This window comes from Medicago sativa, chromosome 1 (assembly GCF_051527215.1).
Source record: "Medicago sativa cultivar Bolivia chromosome 1, Bolivia_mono, whole genome shotgun sequence".
Taxonomy (NCBI): Eukaryota; Viridiplantae; Streptophyta; class Magnoliopsida; order Fabales; family Fabaceae; genus Medicago; species Medicago sativa.
The window spans coordinates 27,304,057-27,331,125 of NC_140749.1; the positions used below are offsets into that span (position 1 = coordinate 27,304,057).

General features: G+C 32.3%; 2 pseudogenes across 2 annotated transcripts; both read left to right on the forward strand.

Annotated features, from left to right (window-relative positions):
- The first annotated feature begins 667 nt into the window (after nt 1-667).
- Nucleotides 668-4,419, forward strand: LOC146953915 (pentatricopeptide repeat-containing protein At3g23020 pseudogene; annotated as a pseudogene). The gene is made up of 2 exons (XR_015011383.1): nt 668-3,492; nt 3,937-4,419. The product of XR_015011383.1 is annotated as a pentatricopeptide repeat-containing protein At3g23020 pseudogene (transcript).
- Nucleotides 4,420-6,391: 1,972 nt separating this feature from the next.
- LOC146953916 (protein CYSTEINE-RICH TRANSMEMBRANE MODULE 9 pseudogene) lies at nt 6,392-6,933 on the forward strand (annotated as a pseudogene). The gene has a single exon (XR_015011384.1). The product of XR_015011384.1 is annotated as a protein CYSTEINE-RICH TRANSMEMBRANE MODULE 9 pseudogene (transcript).
- The last annotated feature ends 20,136 nt before the right edge of the window (nt 6,934-27,069 follow it).

A 27,069-nucleotide genomic window follows, 5' to 3' on the forward strand; every position in this document is an offset into this window, starting at 1 on the left:
GGTAATTGCCTATTTACTCCTTTTTCAACTATACTATTTAGTTAATATTTCATTTTACACTTTTACATTTATGTTTTATTTTGTATTCATTTCTATTAAAAATGAATACATTAATACAATTTTTTTAATTTGTGTTAATCTATTCAAATACGTACTACAAGAAATACTCTACAATACACAACGTGTATATCGGAAACCTCCTTCAATAAATTATGTCAAATGCAACATTGATGCGACATTTTTTTGCAATAGAAGAAAAAGGTAAGCATGGGAGCGTGCCTTCGTTATTAGGAAGATACATTCATTACTGTTTTGACGACGTATTGCGAGCCAATGATAACAATAGCAGACGGCGAAGCTTGGGGTTTATACCAAGCCGGTGGATTTCTTTCTTGGGATACCAAAAGGTGTTTTTCGAGCTAGGTCGTAAAATGGCTGTAGATGATATACGACAAGCCTAATCTTTCTGAGTATTATTCTCTCATCCATAATGATAGAACCTTACTTAATCATCACTATAACGACTTTGTATTTTTTTACTAATCATTAGGTAAATGATAGCGCTCATGCTCTTGCATAACAACCTACTCATGACATTCCTTCTTATATTTCTACTACGATGTTTGCTTGAGTCAAACCAAAATATTGTTGTTGTCTATATTTTTTTTTTTTCAAAAATAAAAAAGAAACTATTTAAAACAAAACAATTTGAGCAAACAAGTTAAAGATAAAATGGGAAGAAACACAATACAATGAAAATCATATTCAATAGCACATGGTCGAATCCTAAAACCATAGCAACGTTTCTTGAGTAAACCGTTGTTAATTCCTCTCACACTGTTTTGTGTCAATCAATCTCAAACACCAATGCTTTTGAATCTTGAAACCAACACACTTTCACTTCTTGCTCCTCCACGTGAAACCATTTCCATTCCCAGTAAAACCACTCAACAACAACAACAACCACTGCTTGATTATCCCAATGACCCAGAATCTCGGTTCAAGAATTTGAATCTGCACAAAAATGCTGTGAAAAGAGTTAACAGTAATGGGTTTGTTTTGAAGAAAAAGAATGTGCACACCAAGTGTTCGACGAAATGTGTAACTTACAATGGACGTGTTCCGGCGATTTTGCAAGCTTTGAATGCCATTCATGATTTGGATAAGGCACTTGGGAAATGGGAGAAGAGACTTGGAAAAAAGGAAATGAGTATTATATTGAAGGAACAAGTTTGTTGGAAGAGGGCTTTGATGATTTTTGAGTGGTTTAAGAAAAAGGGTTGTTATGAGTTGAATGCGATTCATTATAATATAATTTTTTGGATTCTTGGGAAGGAGAGGAAGTGGAGAGATGTGGAGAGTTTGTGGAATGAAATGAATGCAAATGGGGTTGTGCCTGTGAATTCGACGTATGGAACGTTGATTGATGTTTATAGTAAGGGTGGGCTCATTGAAGAAGCGCTTGCTTGGCTTCGAAGGATGCAAAGTGAAGGGATGGAACCGGATGAGGTTACAATGGGCGTTGTTGTTCAGTTGTACAGGAGGGCTGGAGAGTTTCAAAAAGCAGAAGAGTTTTTCAGGAAATGGTCACGAGGGGAACCTTGGATAGTTACGATTGATCATAATACAGTTGATGCTCGTCATGTTTGCAATGAGGTATCACATGGCAATGTTTGTTTAAACTCACATACGTATAATACCTTTATTGACATATATGGGAAGGCCGGTCAAATTCGAGCAGTGTATGAAATTTTTGCTAAGATGATCAAACAAGGTGTAGTGCCGACTACAGTGACATTTAATACGATGATTCACTTGTATGGAAACCATGGACGCATACGGGAAGTGAGTTTGTTGTTGCAGAGAATGGAAGAGCTTCGATGTCCACCTGACACTAGGACATATAATATCCTTATTTCTGTTTTAGTTAAACATAATAATATCAAATTGGCAGCAATATATCTTACAAAGATGAAAGAGGCTTTCCTTGAGCCAGATCTAGTGAGTTATCGCACTCTCTTGTATGCATACTCAACTCGGAAAATGGTCCAAGAAGCTGAAGAGCTTGTACGGGAGATGGATGAAAGAGGTCTTAAGATTGATGAGTTCACCCAATCTGCCTTGACTAGGATGTATGTAGAATCAGATATGCTAGAGCAGTCGTGGTTATGGTTCTGGAGGTTTCACGTAGCTGGAAATATCACTTCTAGCTGTTATTCTGCCAACATGGATGCATATGGAGAGCAAGGGTACACATTAGAAGCAGAGAAAGTCTTTATGTGCTGCGAACAAAGCAAGAAGCTTAGTGTCCTTGTGTTTAATGTGATGATTAAAGCTTATGGGATAGGGAAATGCTATGATAAAGCATGTCAACTATTTGATTCTATGGAGAAATTTGGTATTGTTGCAAATGAATGTAGCTACAGTTCTCTCATACATATTTTGGCCAGTGCTGACAAGCCACACTTTGCGAAGCCTTATCTGGAAAAAATGCAGGAGGCGGGATTGGTGAGTGATTGCATCCCGTATTGTGCCGTGATCTCAAGTTTTGCAAAATTAGGCCAATTGGATACGGCGGAAGGATTATACAATGAGATGGTTGGACATGCTGTGGAGGCTGATGCTATTATTTATGGCGTATTAATCAATGCTTTTGCTGATGTTGGAAATGTTAAAAAGGCTACCGTTTATGTAGATCGAATGAGAAATGCAGGTTTCATAGGGAATCAAGCCATATATAACTCTTTGATGAAGTTGTATACTAAAATAGGCTACCTAAAAGAAGCACAAGAAACATACGCTTTGCTTAAATCATCGGATCAAGGTCCTTCCATATTTTCTTCTAATTGTATGATCGATCTTTATACAGAGAAACTTATGGTTGAACAAGCAAAAGAAATATTTGAGAGCTTGAAGAAGAACAACATTGCAAATGAGTTTTCGTATGCAATGATGCTATGTATGTACAAGAAAATTGGAAGATTGGATGAAGCCTTTCAAATTGCAAAACAGATGAGAAAACTAGGATTCTTGACTGATTTATTGAGCTATAACAATGTGCTTGGCTTGTATTCAATGGATAGGAGGCTAAGAGAAGCTAAAGAAACTTTCAAGGAAATGATAGAATCTGGAATTCAGCCAGATGATTTTACGTTCAGAGCTCTTGGACAACTTTTGCTGAATTATGGTGTTTCAAAGCAGAATGTTGGTATGCTAGAAGTAATGGTGAAGAGGGATGCTCCTTGTGGCTTGCAAGCATGGATGATGACACTTTCATGCGTGCTTAAAGGAGATGATTACACACAAGAATGCAAGTGGTTACTCATGGATGGAGCTGCCTAGTCTGGCTTTCCATGGAGCTGTTTGTTTGCTCATTTGATGGCTACATGGCTGAGGCTATAATTGGAGCATTTCAGTCATGGCATCTAGAATCACCACTGATAATTCCAATAACACTCACTACCTCTGTTTCTTTTTGGTCGTGGTTTTAAGGTTATTTACACTTGCTGAAAAGCAGTAAATTGTTACTTTTAATGAACTTATGTCTTTCTCCTATAATATTCTTAACTATTCATATCATCTCTTTCTCTCTACGGTAAATAATTATGGATAATTTTGACAAAACAATAGTTAAAATACTTAAAAATGACAAGTAAAAAAATGTAATAAAATTACCGACACTTAAGGAATGGAGGGAGTATAAGTAACATGTTATTTTTTGGCTTGGTAGTTTGGAATTTGGATGGTTGTGCATAAAATATTAGGATATATCTGAAATATGATAATAGGATAATGTGATACTAATATGACATTGTTTCACACCTATTGAACATTGCTCTTGATTGAATAAACATAATTTTCTCCACCAGAAAAATTCCAAACATTTAAAAGAAATGAATTTTCACTGTATGACTCTAGGTGTCTGTTGTTTTTCAGGATTCTGGGATGCAAACATGTTTTGACTGATTTAATGAGTATTCAGTGAAGGTTGGCAGTGGAAATCAGATTGTTGAGATCTCTTCAATTAATGAACTATAGGAACTTCTTTTTTCCCTTTACTACATTTTGATGACAGATGTAATTTGATATTGAGAATGAAGATAGGAGTTATGGAAAATATTTAATTGCATATTTGAAAAATTTGTCAAAGATATATCCCACCTAAACTCATCTTGTCGGTTATTGGAGACATTGATGCTACACACTGCCTTCTTTGGTGTCTGGAGAAGATTTTGCTATACACCTGCTAGACAATGCTGGGATTTTCACAACTTGATTTCTATTGTATATTTGTATGCTCAGTTCAGTTAGTTATGACAGTTAGGTTTGTAATTTTTCTTGAGTTAATTATGTGGTAATCCACTTGTATATAAACTTTGATCTCAAGCATTGAATTAAGGATTTCTGTTTTCTGCAAAATCAAGTATTTTTTATTGTTCAGAGCTCTTATACTGAAGTTCTGATGTGCAATATTCTCATTCTCAAAACATCTTCAATGATAGAACTGTCCCCTAACAGTGAAGCAGAACCAGCAATTGCTAATCCTTCATACAGAACTCATCATACCAGTATTTGCAGAGTGAAAATCCAAGTGAGGGTACTCGTTGTTACTCCAATAGATGGAACAAACTATCATTTTTGGGGTATTTGGAGTGCCCATCGTTCGATGAATAAGACGAAGTTTGCTGTTGGTTTGATTGCAGTTTCATATTTCATGCACAATCCTTGGAACTGGTGCAATCTGATGTAGTGTCTTTGATAACCAGGATCATGACAAATTGCATTAAGTACAATCTACATAGTGCATGTCAAAGATGTATGATTTGACTTAAAGGATCGATTCTCGAAAGAATATCATTTCAATACTTCAGATCTTCTGCTAGAAATTTAATTGATACAACAAGGAGAAAGGAATTTGACAAGTTTAATTATTCCAATAGTCTAAAAATAGTGAGTAGAATTAGAGTTCTTTGTCCAGTTCCTTCTTAGACATTGTGCTGTTAATTGTATTTGCAATTTGATCAACAACTTCAATAGTATAAAGAAAACAAAGTAGTATGTTTGTTTTTTCAAATATGGATACGCCACTGTTAAAACTGAAATCCTACCTATGGAGTAATTGCCTTTGGTTAATAATGTTCTCTAGGCGTGGGTTCCGTTGACGGGAGAGGATGTTCTTTAGGCCGGGGTTCCAACAATATAACAATAACAACCAATCCTTATCTCATTAAACAGGGGCGGTTACATTGATCAAACTACATCATAATGTTCTACGACTCTTTCATAATACAGTAGAAACTCTTTAATTTAATACTCGGTAAATTAATAAACTCTCTAAAATAATAAATTTGTCCGGTCCCGACTTGGGCCAATGTAAAAAATTGAAAAACTCGATAAAATAATAAGATAATAATTTTTCGGGAGATCCCTTTATAATTTTCGGTCCCAAGAAAATCATAAATTAATAATTCATAGAAACTGAAAAAAAATATATTAAGAATACATTGAACACATTTGTTCCTCTTGTTTACATTTATTGTACTTCAAAAGTCATTATTGATTTCCAATGCATATGAACACAGTAGTTACTAATTTACGTTGAGTCTCAAGGTTCGCTGCAACGTAATTCTAAGAGGCATAGACTAATTTGCCTTTTTGTTTGGTATGTAGAGTATAATTACTTAAAAACTCTTTAAATTAATAATTATTAATTTATCGATAAATTAATAACTCTCAAAATTAATAAATTTCTCCGGTCCTGACATTATTAATTTATAGAGTTTTAACTGTATGCACTGTTTACATGACTTATTTGATCATATTTTTTAACTAATATACAAATACAAACGTTAACATATAAGATTTTTGATTTATCTTAATAAATATATTAAAAATATCAAATATTTATAATCTTTTAAACAATTAAAGATATTAAAAATTATTTATCAACATATGTGAAATAATTGAATTCGATATGTATTTATGAACAAAAGAAATAACATAATATAATTATTACAAATTAAAATAACTTTTTAAGTTCGTGAAATCTAACTAGCGAAACAATAGTTATTTCGTTTAACCATAAACATTCAACTAGCTACGAACTAGAGAGAGATTCCACTATCGTGTGAGTTTTATGTAGTACTTGCTACTTCGTCTAGGACAAAAAAGAAGTATTTATCATCGTAGTAGCATATGAAGCACATAGCACATGCAGCTCAAATGTACGCCGTATTACACTTTCCTAACTCTTTCCTTTCCTACCTGCCATGCCATCCTCTAACGCGTTTATTCAAACACGCCATTCAAATTTTCAATTTGCATTAAGTAACCATGACATAGCATCCCCTTCCCCTAGATAAAACCTTCTATATTTTCCTTCTATATATACTCATTTTTCCATCTATATTTTTCAATCACATTACTACCAATTCCATCATCTTGTGTAATATTCTTCAACTCTTTGATAATACTACCTAGTAACTTCATCATAACCATGAATACCTTTAACAATCATCAACAAGCCCCTATATCATATCCACCACCAGGTGAGGCCTATTCTACATCACCATATGTTACTGCCCCACCACCTATGGGTTACCCTTCAAAAGATGGTCCAGCTGAAGGATACCCTCATCAAACCACCACCAGAGGTGATGGTTTCTGGAAGGGATGTTGTGCTGCTCTATGTTGTTGTTGTGCCATTGATATTTGCTTTTAAATATGATTGAATTATTATAGCATAGTTATTGTCATCACTATTTTTTAGCTAGCTTTGTTGTTTCATATTGTATTCTTTGTAGTTTGTACAAGAATAAGGATTTTAATCCTTTTAGAGATTATGTATCCATTTGATAGGGGTGTTATTTGTTAAATAAAAAAACAAACGATTCTTAATTTCTATATTTATAAAATTTGATTTTATGATAAAAATTTTACTTATTTTATATTGGAAAAATTACTCTCGTCCTTCTTTAATTTAACTTCAGCTAACAATCTTTATCTTTTTTTCACGTCATTTTTGTCTTTTTGATCAATTTACATTTAAATTTTCAAGATTGAAATCTATGATTTTGAGATTTTGATTTAATACGAACTCTTGGTGTTCAAATATATGGTTCTTATGATACAGCTCAGTTCGAGTAGAGATCACACTCTAGAATTTAGAGGGAGAAACTAAAGATAAAAGAAAGGAAATTCATTATATTTTTCATTGATTAAAATGCATGAGGCATACAATGCTTATATAGACTTGTGGATACTCATAATAAGATAGCCACAACGGCTACACAATATCACAACATAGTAACTAAATGTATAATATGCCTAAAAGATCCCTTATAGATTAAGATGAGTCATACTACCTTTTAGAACTAGCTGAGTCACCACATTTATACTCCTTATTCTAAATATCATATCATTACTGATCCCTTCAATGAAAAATAAGGTTGATCTTGATTCAAGATCAACCTTGTCCTTCAGGTTGTAAAACCCTGCTTCTACAATATACTTCTATGGATCCCATTGTTTGAACTGAGAGGATGTCATCGTTGTTCAAAAGGCCACCATGATCCCATTGTTCAAAATGAAGTGCAAGGAGCATTCAACCTCTTGGTTGTAGACCATTTATATTCCTTGGATGTCACACATCAGCCCAATAAGGTCACACTTGACAACATCTTAATGAAACAACGTATCAAGTGTTAAATTTAATCTAACCAAAACCTTTTGAACATAACCATATAAAGGTTCTTGCATGAGCTAACAACCGTAACCAAAGTATCAGAAAGAATGATAAGGAATATTTTGTCTGTTATTCACTCACTGTGTATGTATAAATATACAGATATGATCCTTACATTGATACAGATAAGGAAACTGTCTACATGTCCCAATTGAGATTTACAACAATAGCAATAATTCTCACTGTGCGCCTTGACAACAGGACTAAAGGTTTCTTTAAAATCTAGACCAGCTGTTTGTTGATATCCTCTTGCAACAATATAACAATAACAACCAAGATTTATTCCACTAAGTGGGGTTCGTTACATAAATCAAATTACACCATAATGTTCTATCATAAATCATATATCGGTTCAACACATTAATCACATTAGTCAACACATATGTTGAGATCTATACAGTGGCGGAGCTAGGAATTTTATAGAGCCTAGACAAAAATTATAGAGCCAGAAATTCTTGTGTGCGCGCGTGTGAAAATATTGAGTTTGCCCAATTTATTTATTTTTTTAAGTGGGTTAATGAGCTATTGGGTTGAGCCAAATATAAAGAAAGTATCAATTGAGCCCGGACGAGTTCCCGGGATCGCCGGATGGTGGCTCCGCCCCTGGATCTATATGTTGCATCCAAAATACAATCAAGAGCAAATACTCACGTTTGCGGTAGTAATAAATTGGAATTGACTCATCTAAAGTGAGTGAGTAGTTAGTAAAGTGAAGAAATCAAGGCTAATATTGTAACTTGTTATATATGTATGTGCATATAATATAAAGGGTTAAATTTATTTTGGTTTATATAAATATACAAATTTTCATTTTAGTCCCTATAAATTTTCCTCACATTTTAGTCTCTAAAAAAATTTTCAATTGCTACTGCTGGTCCCTATTTTTAAGTTAAATTTTATATTTTTTAATGAAATTGTGCTGAAATGTGTAGAATATTGTGAAAATCTCTCCCAAAAAAATCATAACTTTTTTAACAAAACATAAATTAAATATGAACTTTTAACCGCCAAATATATAAAAATTCATATTTAATTTGTGTTTTGTCAAAAAGTTCTAATTGTGTTTGGGAGAGATTCTTATAATATTATAATTTCTTATGCAAAATTTTATTCAAAAATATGAATTCTACATATGAGTTTACTTTAAAGGAGGAAACAAAAGTGAATATGGAAAACTTTTGGGACTAAAAGTTGAAGAAATTTTTTAAAAGGACTAAAACAAAAACTTGACATATTTATAGGGATGAAAAACATATTTAACTCTAATATAAACCATTGGTTTGTTATAGACAGTTGATATTTCTTACTTCACTCTTTAAATAAATTTTTCACGAATCTTACCAAGATAAAGTGATGAGCATATGATTGGGTACACATATTTTTTTTAGGGACATCAATTTTGTTTTTGAAGGGTGATTTAATTACACATCATAGAGATAATAAAAATAATAAAAATTCATACATTTTGTTTTTTGACAGCATATAAATCCATAATAAAAAGACTTACTTTTCCTACCCTCCTATGTTTTCACGCGCCTTGTAAATTTCCAAAAATACCCTTCAGATTTTGAAATTCAAATTCTATTTCCCAAAAATTTTCGGATTATATAAATCTGAAAACCCCTTATACCAGAATTTAAATACACTTTGCTTTATTTATCATTATTTAGATGCAAAATCATAAAATAGATGCAAATATAAACAAAATTAATATACATAAAATCTCATTTTATTAATATAATTTATACATTTACAATAAAGTTGAAGCTTAAAGCTTATTACATAGAATTATTAAAAGACCTAAAGCTTAAAACTAAATATGCAGCACAAGAACATGGTGTGGGTGGGTGTTGGGGGGGGGGGGGGGGGGGGGGGTGGGGGTGGGTTTACCGGGGTAAGGTTTGTTTCCAGGGCGAAAGAGACATTGATGGTCAACCTTACACCAAAACAATCCAACCTTGCACCCAAACAGATCAACCTGACATCCAGACAAATCGTGCTTCGTTGCAGCGCGTTGCCTTCCCCGTCGAGCGTTCATACAATCCCTCAGTTTCCAAAGTAGCCTAGGCTGCCAAGAAGGGTGCTCTTGTAGGGCCTGCAAAATGTTGGAGTAAAGTAACTGTACCTGTTATCAAGAAAAAAATCTAACAAGAGGAAGGAACCTCCTGTCAGTAATTCTGACTATGATGTCGAGGAAGATGTGTTGGACATCATGCCTCCTACAAATAAAAGAGATGTTGGAAGAAAGAAGATCGCTGATAATTTACCTGAAACACCTACAAATAACATTTCCTTTCATCATGCAGCCAATGCTTTAAAATGGAAATATGTATGCCAAAGGAGATTACCGTTAGAAAGGGAACTGGGAAGGGATGCTCTTGAATTCAAGGAATTAATGGAGCTCATAGATAGAGCTAGTATGAGGCAAAGTGTCAGTAACCTTGGAGAATGTTATGAAAGGTTGGTTAAGGAATTCATAGTCAACATTCCAAAAGACTGTGATAATCATATGAGCAAGGAGTTCAGAAAAATATTTGTGTGTGGTAAATGTGTGGAGTTCTCACCTGATGTGATCAACAAATACTTAGAAATGAGTGGGGAAGCTTATGCTGAAGTAGGGGTACATACAATCAGATCTGCAAGGAGATCACTGCAAAACAAGTCAACCAATGGCATGTTCAAGGAAAGCTGCCCTCTAGCAAGCTAAGTGTCAAATATGCTCTGCTGCACAGGATTGGAGCTGCAAATTGGGTGCCCACGAATCATACCTTTACCATTGATGATGGTTTAGGTAAAGTTATATATATATATATATATATATTGTTGGTACACAGACTGATTTTGACTCCAGCTCCTATATCTTTGAACAAACAATGAGACATGCTCCGTCTTTTGCTATAAAAATGCCTATTGCATTTCCTTCTATTATCAGTGGTATCATTCTTAGTCAGTATCCTAGCATTTTGGTTGAAAATGATGTTGCAAGCAAGAGGGAATCTCCTCTTTCGTTGCATTATAAGTTGTTCGCAGGGACACATGTCCCAGATATTGTCATAACATCAGGGAAGGAGGCTGCTAGATCAACATCAAAGGAAGGCATAGTCGAGGAGTTGAAAGCTATGTCTACGACATTGGAAGAAACTATCAAAATCAGCACTGACAGGAAAATAAGTGTGGACAAGATGATTATGGCCCTGTCAGCTCAGGATGAAGATATGGGTGAAGGAAATGAAGATGCTGCAGGCAACAAAGATGAGGAATCTGCTGGAAACACTGACGATGAAAATGGAAATGATGATCAGGAGGATGGATCTGAAGCTGAAGCTAGATTTTTTTCCTTTTCACCTTGTTTTGATCATGTATTTTCTTTTCTGTTATGGGTTATGCCCTGGATTTATATGCACTTATGTGCTGGGTCTGTAATATTTGCACTCTTATGTTCTGCACTGCTATATCATGCTACCTATGTTCGGTACTTCTGTTATTCTGCTTCAAGTACTATATGTTCTTTATTCTGCTACCTATGTCATGCTAGTTTGTCAGATTTTGTGGCTAAAAAGGGGGAGTAGAATTAGAATTATTATGTTCTTCATGATGTTCTGACATGGTATGCTGCATGATGTTCTGATATGGTATGCATGCATGAGTTCTAAAGTTCTGAGACTAAGGGGGAGTAGCTCGTTTTGTATGGTAGATTTTTATTATGCATGTTCTTAAAGAAGTTTTTGCCTGAGGGAGAGCATAATTTTTTTTTTCTGATCTACCATTGAGTGGGAGTGTTGTATCTGTTTACTAGCCTGATGATTGCATGATTAGATAATTAATGCTAGTATGTGCTTGATGAGTGAAGGCATGTGGGTGTGTGAGTTTTGGTGAACTAATGTCCTATCAGAAGTTCTGACATCCTGATAATTTGAGAAATCTTTTTTCTGATGCATTCTATGCGGGAGTTTATTTCTCCCTCGGCTGATTAATGGTATATGCTTATGAGAGTTTATTTCTCTATGTGGAGTTTATTTCTCCTGGCTTTCATCTGTGAGGTTGGGTTATACTTTATTCTGCTGCATATGCCTCTAATGTACTATATGATGTCTCAACATGTCCATCTGTTCATTATTCTTTAAGTTGCTCTTTTTGAATAATGCTGAAGTACTTCTGTTATCTTCTTTCGTTCTAAATTCTTATGTTAAAGTGAAAGAAGGTATGACCAAATGATCTCTCGCTCTCTTATCCTATCCATGCAAGTTATTTAGTATCTTGAAGATTTATGCAAAGATTGTTTTATCTAAAAATTTGCCAAAGGGGGAGATTGTTGGGTTTGTAGACATGTGTTGGCTACATTTTGTTAAAAAAATATTTCTAGCAAGATGTCAGACAAAATGTCTTAACATGTTGGTACAACATCATAGTGTGCCTTGTTCCGCTTACTTGGATATTTAATTTAAACGTGAATATTTCCTTAATATTCTCTGAAGATTTAATTCACGTAAAGAGTTGACCGAGAAGCATATTTCTAGAAGCCGAGGTAGGCGGTTTATACTTAGCTTAATCCTTAAGAATGTTGTTGCAACATTTAAGGAAACATTTGATTTGCTTTAGAATATTTTATGCTGAAATCTCGTGATTCAGCTGATGATTAGTTGGTTTTTTGCATCAAGTTCATTTCGCATCAGGCTATATAAAGGAAGTATCAAGACCTAATTACTCATTGAAGCCGTCATTAGCAAAAGAGTCATTTAGGGTTTTAGTATGTTTTTTGTTATTTGTGAGCCACTATTGTATCACGTTGATGCATTGAGCTGGACTTTGTAGTTGAGTTGTAATTCTTGGAAAACACTCAAAGCTTGTCAGCACGAGTTGATTCTTAGGATTATGAGAGTGTCTCCATCTTGTTATTAATAAAAGGATGATCACTGGATCTTTGATTAAGAGGAAGTGGGCGGAGGTTCTCATATCTAGGACTAGAGAGAGTTTTAGGTAGAAATTGCACGGGTAGTGAGCTAGTAGACCAAGGGTTTTTATGTATGATTTGAATTGATACTACTTAGTGAATTTCCTTGCTGGTTTGATAGCCCCTAGATGTAGGTGAAGTTGCACCGAACTGGGTCAACAAACAACATGTGTCTTTTTATTTCTTGTCCATTTCTTTTGTTCAATTAATAGAGTTATAACGAAGTCTTGACATTGTTCTTGACATCACACTTATCGTGACATCGTGTTTAACATCTTTATTGCGTGCCAGAATTACAATATATATGATATTTTAAAACCCTATTATACTATACTTGAATTCGTAGTTTCTTAATGTTGAATGTAAACTTACCCTCCAGCTATTTTTATCGCCTCACCATTGTAAAATGATGTAGACGTTCAAGTTGAGGACACTTGAGACGGTGTGAGTTCCGAGGATTACCTTGAGGCTTCCTAATTTTCTTTGTTTTTGGAGTGTAGTATAGGCTTTGATTAGGACCTTGGTCGGGAGTTTATTTTTATATTATAAGTTGGACTATGTTATGAATTTGGATTTTTTAGTTTGATGTATTCTGAGATTGGATTATGATGTTGAGACCTTTAGTTGATTTCTAGAGATTGTTGTTTATTCCGTTGCGAAACTTTGATGAAAAAAAATTGTAATATGTATGTTTTGAGTTTTAGTGACATAGCACCTTGATCACAATATGAATTATTTTTGTATTTATATTAAATAGGGTTAATAGTGTTTTTCACCCCTGTAATATAGGTCATTTCCGGTTTTCGCCCCTGTAAAAATTCCGGTTTGATTTATGCCCTTGTAAAAAAAAAATTTCCGGAAAACACCCTTCCCCCTCCAACTCAGCAGATTCGCTGACGTGGCGCTGACTTGGCTTTTTTTTCATTTTTTATTTTTTTTAATGCCACGTGTAAAAAAAAATTCCAGGTCAGATTTTTTTTAAAAAAATATTTAAAAAAATCATAAAATATTCAGTTTTTTTTTTCCAGAAAATTAAAAAAATCGAAAAAAAATTTATAAAAAATAAAAAAAATCCAAAAAATCATAAAAATAAAAAAGTTTTTTTCAAAAAATTTTAAAAATCGAAAAATAATTTATAAAAAATAAAAAAATCCAAAAAATTATAAAAATAAAAAAGTTTTTTTCAAAAAATTTAAAAAATCGAAAAAAAATTTTAAAAAATAAAAAATCCAAAAAATCATAAAAACATTCAGTTTTTTTTAAAAATTGAAATATAAAAAAACAGAAAAATAGTCATATTTTTTTTCCAAAAAATTTTAAAACCGGAAAAAAAATTAGATTTTTTTGAAAAATTTAAAAATTAGAAAAAACCTATTAAGATTGTATTTGGAAATTTAAAAAATTAGAAAATATAATCAGATTTTTTTAAAATTAAAAAGATTTTTAAAAATTCTGGAATTTAATTTTCAAAATACAAAAAAAGTAAATTTTCAAAATTAAAAAAAGGTCAGATTTTTTATAAAACATTCTGGAAAAAAAAATTAATTTTTAAAAATCTGAATACAAATTTAGAGGTTTTTATAAAAGTCATGGAAATTCCATTTTTCCTATAATTAAGCTCTTCCTTAGAGGAGGTAGAAATCATAAATCATAAATCTCATAAAATCTTTTCACGACGATGGCAAAACCCTCTGATATTATTTGAGAATAAAAATTCTTACTATAGCCCCAAAATGGATTTTTGTTAGAATCATTAGGCAAAAAAAATAATTTTTGGAATGAAATGATTTTTTTCGCAATATTTTATTAAAATTGTGGTATAAGATTTTCGAATAAAAAATCTGAATTTTTCTATATTTGTATTCAGATTTTAAAAATTATTTTTTTTCCAGAATGTTTTATAAAAAATCTGACCTTTTTTTTAATTTTGAAAATTTACTTTTTTTGTATTTTGAAAATTAAATTCCAGAATTTTTAAATTTAAAAAAATCTGATAATATTTTCTGATTTTTTTAATTTCCAAAAACAATCTTAATAGGTTTTTTCTAATTTTTAAATTTTTTTTTTGCGGTTTTAAAATTTTTTGGAAAAAAATATGACTATTTTTATTTTTTTTATATTTCAATTTTTTAAATTTTTTAAAAAAACTGAATGTTTTTATGATTTTTTGGATTTTTTATTTTTTAAAAATTATTTTCGATTTTTTAAATTTTTTTAAAAAAACTTTTTTATTTTTATGATTTTTTTATAAATTATTTTTCTATTTTTTAAATTTTTTGAAAAAAACTTTTTTATTTTTATGATTTTTTGGATTTTTTTTATTTTTTATAGATTTTTTAAATTTTTTGGAAAAAAAACTGAATATTTTATTATTTTTTGGATTTTTTTATTTTTTAAAATTTATTTTTAAATATTTTTTTAAAAAAAAATCTGACCTGGAATTTTTTTTTTACACGTGGCATTAAAAAAAATAAAAAATGAAAAAAAAAAGCCAAGTCAGCGCCACGTCAGCGAATCTGCTGAGTTGGAGGGGGGAGGGGTGTTTTCCGGAAAAAAAAATTTTTACAAGGGCATAAATCAAACCGGAATTTTTACAGGGGCGAAAACCGGAAATGGCCTATATTACAGGGGTGAAAAACACTATTAACCCTATTAAATATTAGTGGTGCGGTTCAAGTGGCCGTCGGCAAGACATTTAGCTTCGCCTCATGGACTGCTCTGGTTTGTTTAAGATATCGGGTTTTCCTCGACCCATATCTAACCTCTGTTTGTTTCATTCTGTTCACGGTGATGGTAGGTTGTGACAACTCAGTTTCTTTGTAAAAACCCGTCAGGGTCTGGTGGTTTTTGAGATTTAATAAAAATATTGCTACTTTCTTCTTGGAGGTGGTGACGACTCTGGTGGATTTAAGTGAAATTGAGTGGTGTTCGTCGTTATGATGCTCCAGTCACCTCAACTTTGTCAATTTAGTGGTTCTGGTTTGTTTGAAACGGCTGCAACCATGACATCGTCGTTGTTGTTCTAATCACAAGCTCAAACTAGTTTGATGTTGTTGGGTTAAGAATACTTCAACTTTTGGTTGTACTTCTGGAGTGTAGTACTCAAAATGGTGATGTCTTTGAGATCATGTTTTTTTTAGGTTGACATGTGGCCATAAACTTATTGTTGGTGTTTTAGTCGTGGTAAGTGGTGGTTTTGTGGAGTTGCTTCCGTCTTGGCAAACAATTCCATTTACCAGTCTGGATATGAAGAAACATTATTTCCATTGATACGGAGAGAAACACTCATACACCACTTTCTTTTGCAATTTGGTTTCGCACCCCGAGTTGGGTTCGCTTGATTGTACTCGTAGTGGCTGGGTTATTTGCTTCATATTTTGATTCTTCGTTTATGTTTTATTTTGTTATTTACCATTTGGGGTTGGTCCTGAAAAGTGTAGCTTCACACCGGTTGAATTGCTTTTTCTAGGGTTGTTTATTAGACTTTTGTATGTTCACCGGGTCAGTTGTATGTCCCTTAGTCTTTTATCTTTTTATTTTATATATTTTCTTTTGCTTATAAAAAAACTAAGCATATAAAATCCCTAACGAGTGTGGTGCAAATATTTATCGGTGTTTTAAATATAAATAAAAATGTATTTAATAGAAACACTACATTAAAGTTTATATTTTAAAAATAGTCATGAGTTTCCAAAATCATATCATATCGACTTTCTCTTATATGTATATAAAAATTTGTTTATGCAGATAAAGATACAAAATCTGCAACAGGTGCTAATGATACTTCAATATATAAAAATCATTGTTGTTCTATCCACAAGCTCGAACTATTTTGATGTTGTTGGGTTAAGAATACTTCAACTTTGGGTTGTACTTCTGGACTGTAGTACTCGAAATGGTGATGCCCTTGTGATCATTTTTTTTTTAGTTTGATATGTGGTCGTAAACTTATTGTTGGTTTTTCGTCGTGCTAAGTGGTGGTTTTGGGGAGTTGCTTATGTGTTGGCAAACAATTGCATTTACCAGTCTTGATATGAAGAAACGATATTTCCATTGATACGGAGAGAAACACTCATACACCACTTTCTTTTGCAATTTGGTTTCGCACCTCGAGTTGGGTTCGCTTGATTGTACTCGTGGTGACTGAGTTGTTTGCTTCATATTTTGATTCTTCGTTTATGTTTTATTTTGTTATTTACATTTTAGGGTTGGTCCTGAAAAGTGTAGCTTCAGACCGGTTGTATTGCCCTTCATAAGGTTGTTTATTACACTTTTGTATGTTCACACCAGGTCAGTTGTATGTCCCCTAGTCTTGTCTTTTTATTTTATATATTTTCTTTTGCTTATAAAAAAACTAAGCATATAAAATCCCTAACGAGTGTGGTGCAAATATTTATCGGTGTTTTAAATACAAATAAAAATCTATTTAATAGACACACTCATTAAAGTTTATATTTTAAAAATAGTCATGAGTTTCCAAAATCATATCATATTGACTTTCTCCTATATGTACATAAAAATTTGTTTATGCAGATAAAGATACAAAAACTGCAACAGGTGCGGCGTAAATATTGAAATGCGTTTTGCATATAAATAAAAAGTTATTTATTAGAAACACTACAATGATGTTTACATTTTGAAAATAGTCACGAGTTTCCAATAATTTATCATATCTATATTTTCGTATATGTATAAAAAAATTGTTTTTGTAGATATAAGAACTTAAAATATGCAGCTGAAGCGGTGCAAACATTGAATGGTGGTATGCATATAAAATAAAAGGTTATTTGATAGAAACATTGCATTAATTTTGATATTTTAAAATAGTAACGGGTTTTCAAAATTTTATCATATCAACTTTCTCATATGTGTACATAAAAATTTGTTTTCGCATATCTAAACAAATAAAATCCATAACCGGTGTGATTCAATTTTTTAACATATTTTTGTATATATGTGACAAAATATTTAATAGAAACTTTACATTAATATTGATACTTTGCATTTAATATCTTTAAACATTTGACAATGTTAACAATTTAATTATTTTTAATATAATTACCGCAATGTCACGTGACCCTTGCGAAAAACATCGATCTTTTACTAATTTGAGTAGAAAACAAGGCAATCTGAGTAATAAGTTAATGTGAAATTATTACTATTATTTTAAAATTTCATTAAGTGTGACTACTTATAGCTGACATGCCCTCATCCCCCATCATTAGTTTATTTTCTTTCAATAAAAACAACAATAGCACCTAATATCTATTATTTCAGGGTCATGTAATATTTGAATTCGCAACTTGAAATAGTTAAGTATAAATATTCTCTGATAAAAAAATAATACAAAGCACACGTTTCATTTAAGAAAATAAACTTTTACTAAAAAAAAAGACTACAAGGAGTACCCCAACCAGTACAACAAAGGCGAAAAGGTCCTAAACCCAATAGTAAGCTCATATGCTTTATTTTACTTTGGGCAAATTCAAAAATTTCTAAATGCATTGAAATCCATGTCATTTTTTTTCTAGTACACTATTTATTTTTTACTAAAGCATGGAGGAGTTGTGACTGAGCTTATAGGAGCAAACTGAAAGGATCTAGCGCTAGCATAGAAAAATCTTTCGGTATTATTATAAGCCAAGGGATGACCATTAAATAAGAGGCAATTATTACCCTGCTTTTTAATAATCGTTTGGTCGATAGGTTGAAACCCATTACAAGACAATAATATTTGACGTTGTCCACATTTGCAAGTGTTGAGTATTGATACATGCCATTGGAGTTTGCCGTGTATTACTGACCTTCCTTGTTGAATTCGAAGGCTGCTCAGTGGACAACTCCAACATGATCCTGAAAATAAAAATTGGTTTAAGACTATAGTAATTAGAAAGAGATCATAATTAAAAGCATATGCAATTGAAGGAATATTATATAAGTGAACAGATACCTTTGATGACAAGACTTGTAAGGAAGATTATGGTAATAAGATACTTGAATATGGTTTCCATTGTTCTTTGTGTGGAGTGTTTGAGCTTTTTCAAAAGATTACAAAAGTTTGACTTGTCTATGTTACATTATTTTGTACAAAGCATGGTTTATATACAAATCTATTAAGGAAAAAAAATTATAAAATGAAACGCATACATTATTACTTGTGATAACATATGTAACATGTGCAATCAACTTTATGGCAGTGGATGTTATGAATGGTTGGTTTGAGTATTGAGTTGATGGCAATTATATATGAATGATCAGTTTTCTAATTTTGTGGCATGAATTGAATTAAGGTCTGACAATTTCTCCTAAAACCATAAATAGCCTATTGCAAGGACATGTTGGTTAACCTTTCAAACTATAGAATGGTAGCCAATATCAAATGGAAGAGAATAAAGGTATTTTACGAACTAACTTCAAACAATCATTTATAAAATAAATTACATTGATATATGTTTTTGGCTTTATAGTGCCCTGGTCAAACCGACAATATAAAGTGTGGGTTCTATGTCATGCGATATATGATTAGTGTTATCTAGGTGACATTATATTTGTTATTTATTCAGTTTATGAAAGAAAAAAATTAGGTGGGCCACTAAAATAGACTACAATATATATATATTAACATTAAAGTTGTAATAAGTGTTAAACGCGATTTCGAAGTGACGGAGTTTGACTAAAAATCTCAGTTGGGTACTTTAAAAAAATGAATTACATATTTTACTGTTAAATTATTAACTTATTTTTGGTTTTTGGACAATTGTTAATTGGTGGAATTTTCAGTTCACAGGACAATATAACGGAGGTTTAATACCCACAAAATAGAAAACATGTAAACCTCTGCTAACCAGCCAATTGTAAGAATGTTAAAAATCACCTATGTCAGTGGAACCGCCAAAAACCCAAAACTGTTGAGAAAAAAAATTACCTATGAAGTTTTGCAACATATCTACTAGCAATATATAAAAAACTTACTCTAGCAAATTTTTATAATTATCCTTTTTTTAACATCTTAATTTCCTGTGCCTAATGATCATTTTACAAAATATAAAACTAATTTAATTATTTTTTGAAAATTTAATTTGTTGGCATTATCATTATAATTACTTATATCTATGGAGTGTAACTAATTGCATTTTGCAACATATCTACTAATAATATATAAAAATCGTACTAGAGCAAATTTTTCATAATTATCTTTTATTAACCCCATGATCTTAATTTTATGCTTAATGGTCATTTTCCAAAGTATTACCTAACATACAAAAATCGTACTACAACAAATTTTCTTAATTGTTCTTTTTTAAACTCGTAATCTTCTTTATTTTATGTGTCTAATGGACATTCTGCAAATTATAAAACTAATTTACTTATTTTTGAAAATTTAATTTTTCGTTGGCTTTATCATAATATTTAAGGATAACAACAAAGTGTAACTAATTCCATTTTTCAAAAAATCTACTAACAATATTAAAATCGTACTCCAGCAATTTTTCATAATTATCCATTTTTACCCTCATGATCTTTTTTTTTTTTTGTGAAGAATTTACCCTCATGATCTTAATGGCCATTTTGCAATTTTTTTTTTTTTTTGCTTTATCATTTCTTGCAATTCAAAACACGTGAGTTAAAACATTGTGCCAAAATGCTTTGACTTTGTGCAGCTTCAACTTTTGAAGCAAGGCTTTTAGTTGATGCTCAAAACCATATTTATTATTAAGAGAGTAAAGGTTTTGAGGAGTGTAACCTTCAGGCGAGAAGGAATGATATGGTGGTGGCCACCATGTTGAAGTGATTCCAGATTTAGTTATGTAAGTAACTTTGCTTTCTAAATTTTCCCACCAATTGTATTTGTGAGACTCCCAGTTGAACTCCTGAAAAAGTATTTCCTTTCCGTCTCGCAAGACTGCATCCTGCCCTTGGTGTGAAAAAGGATTGATGATTGTAGCAACATGTCGATCCGGTGGTTTCTTCGGCAGCAGCGGTGGCGATTGAAGATCGGGTGGTTTTAGTAATGACCATCGTTTTCCATCCTATGTTTCAGAATCACGAAAGGTTGATCAAACCAATTATGAACTGATTCACTTGAGCCATGTTGGAGGTAGTGTTGTTGTTGCTGCCTTTGTTGCTCAGGATACGAAGAAGTACTATACGAGGAGTTTGATTCTTGAAAAGGGGCAAAAGAAGAATAAGGTTGTGATGACAATCTTCGGCCATCCAGAGAACTTTCACTATCATAAGGATTCTGGTCAAACCAATTAAGATTATCATTCCTCTGTGTCCATTCAGTCGTAGAATGTTCTCTTGATCCTCGTTCACCAATAATTGTTGTGTTTTGTGGTCCAATCTCAACCTTGATCAAATTAGTCTCCTCCATACTAACAATATGTTCGGTTACTGAATGTTCTTCGACCGGTTCCACAGACGTCGGAAACGCTTCGGTCGTCCGAGCAACGTCGATCTCCTCGTTCAACGGCGTAAGAATTCTTAGAATATAAGTTATCAAAACAGAGTGTTTAACAATATCTTTAACCGTCTTACGTGAGTTACCTGCTATTTTGGAACATGTCTCAAAAGGTCGATCAAGGAGTAATCTTGGTTGTAACAAAATTGACGCAGAACGGAAGTGTAGGCTAGCAAGCGCTAAACCTAGATAGAAAAGAACAAGTTCGCAAGCGACAAACTTGTGAAAATAGGGTTCCGGAATCCACCAGAAAATAGAGAAAAGTCTCTAAAATATTATTGAATGAATAAAAGTTATCTCTTAGGCAACAACTGTTAATCTAAAATAGGAAATAACAAACCCTAATGGGTCAAAATAACAAACTGAAAATAAAACAAACAAATAATAAAATTAGGTTGAAATAATAAAATACTACTAAATTACTAAGAAAATTCTCTTACATCACTTTGATACAATGGATGTCCCATCGGGCATCTAATTTTTTTGAGCAAGACTAAGAGGCCTTCAGCACAAGTAATAAAAAGGTATGGGGACAACGGGTCCCCTTGTCGTATGCCTCTTCCAGGATCTAGTAAACCAATACCATAACCATTTACAAACACTTGCTATTTTACATTATCCATACAATTTTCCATTCATGTCACCCACTTCTCATCGAACCCCATCTTCCTCCTCATACCTTGGACAAAATTCAAATTTACTCTATCATATGCTTGCTAGTATCTATCTTCAGTGCTACTTCCCCCTTCTTCCCTTTGGACTTGCAATTCATGTGATGTAAAATTTTAGACACTACCAAAACATCATCCAAAATAGATATATTTTCCACAAAAGTTTAGTGTACTTGTGAAATACAATTTGGCAATAACCTCTCGAGGCTATTAGCTAACTCTTTTGATATGATTTTGTAAAGGAATTTGTCTAGTGAAATAGGGCGTAAATCCCACGTTGTTTCTGGATTATCGTTCTTTGGAATTAAGATGATATTTGTTTCCACTGGTTTTTTCGGGAACTCCCCTGTATTCAGCCATAAGAATCTAGTATGAAAAATCTCTGCTCTACAAAGATGTCAAAAGCGCTTATAAAAAGTTGGACTCAGACCACTTGACCATGGTGCCTTGTCTGAGTGCATTCTAAATAGTGCTTTCCGAAATTCTTCCATAATAAATGACGCCAATAACATATCATTTTCTTGTTGAGTTATGTGTGGACCAACCATGTCAAGAATGTGTTGCATATTGCCTATATTTCCCGTGAAAAGGTCATCAAAGTATACCTTCGCTACTCCACAGAACTCGGCCTAGGATTCCACAACTTCCTCGTCAAGGCATGAAAGAATTTTGAATTTATATCGCCATCCTTCAACAAATTCACTTTCACCCTCTGCCTCCAACACACGTCCTCTTGTGCAAGTAGGTAACTCATTCGTTCTCTAGCCTCATAAAATTGTTGCACCCCCACCTTATCTTCCTTTTCTTGTAATAACTCCATCTCCTTCCTACATTCATCAATAATTTTTTTTGAAATGTAGTTGTATATTCGTTCCCCACTTCTCCAGCTCCTTTGTAGAATTTAGAATTTTGTTAAGCACCTAACCACCTTCCGCTCCGTTCCACCCATCTGTCACCACTATCTCTAGATCTTCCTCTTATAACTAGACATTTTCGAACTTGAAAGATCACCTGACATTGTTTCTTTGCCTTTAGACAAAATTTAATAAGATTAGTGGGTAGTTAGATCTATCCGCAATGACGTTAGTGAGCGTAACATTTGGAAATAGATCTAATTAATATTGAGTAGCCATGGCCCGGTCCAACCCCTCTTCCGTTCTACCTTGCACAATGCGTCCTCGACACCATGTGTATTGGTACCCCGTCAATGGTATATCACAGAGATTACTATCTTGAACAACTTCACAAAAGCCTCTTATTCTCCAAGGTGGGTGATCTATTGTACTTCTTGTTTCGTCCTTCTAAATAATGTCGTTGAAGTCCACTACGATATGCCATGGTAAGTTATTATCCTAACCGAGAGTTCTTAGCATATCCCACAAATCTCTTCTTATTTCAATCGTTGGGTAACCATGTTAATGAAATCGGTAAAGCGTTGTTGTTGGTTTGTTACCTCCATACTAATGAAATTTGTCGAGTTTTTAATCGAACGGTAATTTCCACAATCACGTCAGCCTTCTGCTTCTCCCAATTTTATCTATACAAAGGCTCCGTCAAAACCCAGTCTAACACGCACTTTCTCGCTCTTATTGGCATGCATCAGTGTCTCACATAAAAATAAAATATTCGGCTTATACTTACGAAATAGGTCCCGGATAGTTGGAACTGCACTCGGGTTTTCTAAACCCCAAAAGTTCCAGCTTATGATACTCATTTTTCCCATAAGGCCTAACTATCAAGACCCTTCGATAAAAAAAACAAAAAAAAAAAAAGAGTATCGTTATTGTTTCCTCCGTCCTTCCCCTTGCTATGTTGCATTTCGGGATCAAGCAATGTCTGTTGTAGTGGGGTGCTCGTAGACGTAGTGTCATTCTTTATGCCATGCTTATTCGTTCCACCTTTCTTTATATTTCCATCTTCATTATACTTCCTCTTTTTATCGTCTACCACTACTTCTTCTTCTTCAACATCCATGCTTACTCTCTCACCTACATAAACATTCTTTTCCATCTCTTGTTTCTTTTTTGGATTTATCATGTTTGGGTTCATCATTAACTCAACAAAGAATTTATGCCCCTCGCATACCTTATTTGAGCTTGTTGTCTTTGATGAGCCTTTCATCCCGCCTGGAGTACTTGCTTTGGGTCTAGACTTGTTGCTCTCATGTTTTGTTTGATCGTGCATGGCCTTTCCACCTCCTTCTTGTCCCCTTTGATATAATTCAACATGCAATTCTGGTCCCCATTGCCATTTTCCATCGTCCTCATCTTTCTCATATAGGAGATCAAATGAGTCATCTGTGTGACCTAATAGCCCATAATAGTAACATAAGGTACCAAGACGCTCATACTTCAACTGGACGTCACATGTACTACCATCTTTTTTCTTAAGCCTCCTCATCTTCTTTAGGGGGTCTACGCACATCTAGCAGCGCTCGCAATCTCATATACTTCCTCCATATTTGAGAGTTGTTGTATGGATCATACTCCAAGAATTCTCCCAAAGTCGTTGCTATCTATTGTCCCATCCTCTCAAACATGTATCCTGAAGAAAGTTGGTGAACCTGTATCCAAAACGGTATTGTGATCAACAGAACCTTCGACGACATTGCTGCTCCTAGCATTGATCCTAAAATCAGTATATGCTTCCCGAAAAAACAAGACCCTCCTTTTAAAATATTTTGTTGATCACAATGGTGGTTGAACTGAAATAATAATATGTCATCGTTTGTGCTAGTTATCGTCGTCCCCTTCAACGGACACTATATCTCCTTCATCTTCTCCTTCATCACTATGTCATGCGATAGAGCAATGCTATATCTCTAGAAAAATAACATCAAGAATTCTTCAAGAATAAAGAGTAGCCAATCACAGTGCACTATTTGCCACAATTCAAGGAGGTGTGGCTGAAAAATAGGAAGTGGACAAATAAATCATCCAATTAAAATTTGCCAACTGTGTCTTGAAAAATTCTTGAAGCTATTTTTCTTGAAAAGTAGCATTTTCCCATGCGATATATGAAGGACTTTATTACTCAAAATCAAAATACGGAATCCTGTATATTTCAGTTTCAGTTTTGATTCTGAAATTAAATAATTGATATCCTCTCTATTTCCGTAGGTATTCTGATGATGAGTGATGACATTCTTTGGAACCATTGTCAGAAAATACTACGTGATATCCTCTCTATACTCCTGTATATGCAACAAATTTTCAATTGACATTTATCGACTTTGCTTAATGTCACATTGACTATTCAGAAATTTTATTCATACCATTTTGATTTTAATGTTAAATGTGGGAATTGAATCAAATCTTCAAATGGATTGCAAGTTATTAGTTTTACAATTTTGAAGATTTGTGTAGCTCCACTAATTTAAGCTTAGAGTTAAAGAAGTTGAAAGAGTTAAAGTACCTAAATTCAAATCTCTTATAGCAGGAAAAAAAAAGGCTTAATAGCACTTTTGGACCCCTATGTTTGCAAAAGTTGCGATTTTGGCCCCCTATGTTTAAAAACTACAAAACCGCCCCTTATGTTTTGGTTTCTTTGCACTTTTGGCCCCCATGGTCAATTTTGACCTAGTCCACGCTGACATGGCACCCAGATCACTTATGTGAGGGGCCAAAATCGCAACTTTTGCAAACATAGGGGGCCAAAAGTGCTATTAAGAGTATTTTTTATTTTTTTAATTCATTTTCTTTTTTTTCCATTTTTTTTGTTTTGAAAAAATTAAAAAAAAAGAGGGAAAATTAATAAAAATTGAAAATAATGAAAAAAATACTGAAAAAATTTAAAAAAATTGGAAAAATTAATAAGAATGAAAACAAAAATCTGGAAAAAAATTTCGCATGACATGTGTGTATATACATACCACATCATTAAATCATTTTAATAATAAAAAACATTAAAAACTGAAAATCTTTTAAAAATAACAAAAAATCAGATTATTTTTTTAAAAAAATAAAAGATTGATTTTTTTAAAAATTTTAAAAATAACAAAAAATCAGATTAATTTTTTCGAAAAATAAAAGAAAAAAAGCAGAAAAGACATTTAGATTTTTTTTTCGAAATTTAAATAATTAGAAAAAGTTCGGATTTTTTTCGAAATTTAGAAGATATTTAAAAATACTGGAATTTAATTTTCAAAATAAAAAAGTTTAGATATTTTTGCGAAACAAAAAAACTGGAAAATATTTAAAATTTTAAAATTCTGGATATATATTTTTTTAAAATCCAATTATAATAGAAAAATTAAATTTTAAAAATCATATAATCTGAAGAAAAAAAATTGATTTTAGTTTAATTAAAAATTTAGGAAAAAAATCTGAGCAGCTTGAATTACATAGGAATATTTTTGTAAAAAGAATTATTAATGCATGTAAAATTTTAAAAAGTGTCTTATTTAAGAGACATTAAAATTTAAAAAGTGAGTACCTCAAGTTACTCTTCCAATCTCTTTTGAACTAAAATTGATTTTTTTTTCTTCAAATTATATGATTTTCAAAATTTAATTTTCATACTGTAATTGGATTTTAAAAAATATATATCCAGATTTTTAAAATTTTAAATATTTTCCAGTTTTTTATTTCGCAAAAAAATCTAAACTTTTTTTATTTTGAAAATTAAATTCCAGTATTTTTAAATATCTTCTAAATTTAAAAAAAAATCCGAAACTTTTCTAATTTTTAAAATTTCGAAAAAAAATCTAAATGTCTTTTCTGCTTTTTTCTTTTATTTTTCGAAAAAAAATTTGATTTTTTGTTATTTTTAAAAAATTTTAAAAAATCAATCTTTTTTTAAAAAAAATAATCTATTTTTTGTTATTTTTAAAAGATTTTCAGTTTTTAATTTTTTTTATTATTAAAATGATTTAATGATGTGGTATGTATATACACACATGTCATGCGAAATTTTTTTTGCAGATTTTTGTTTTCATTCTTATTAATTTTTCCAATTTTTTAAAATTTTTTCAGTATTTTTTTCATTATTTTCAATTTTTTTTAATTTTTTCAAAACAAAAAAAATGGAAAAAAAAAGAAAATGAATTAAAAAAAATAAAAAATACTCTTAATAGCACTTTTGGCCCCCTATGTTTGCAAAAGTTGCGATTTTGGCCCCTCACATAAGTGATGTGGGTGCCATGTCAGCGTGGACCAGGTCAAAATTGACCATGGGGGCCAAAAGTGCAAAGAAACCAAAACATAAGGGGCGGTTTTGTAGTTTTTAAACATAGGGGGCCAAA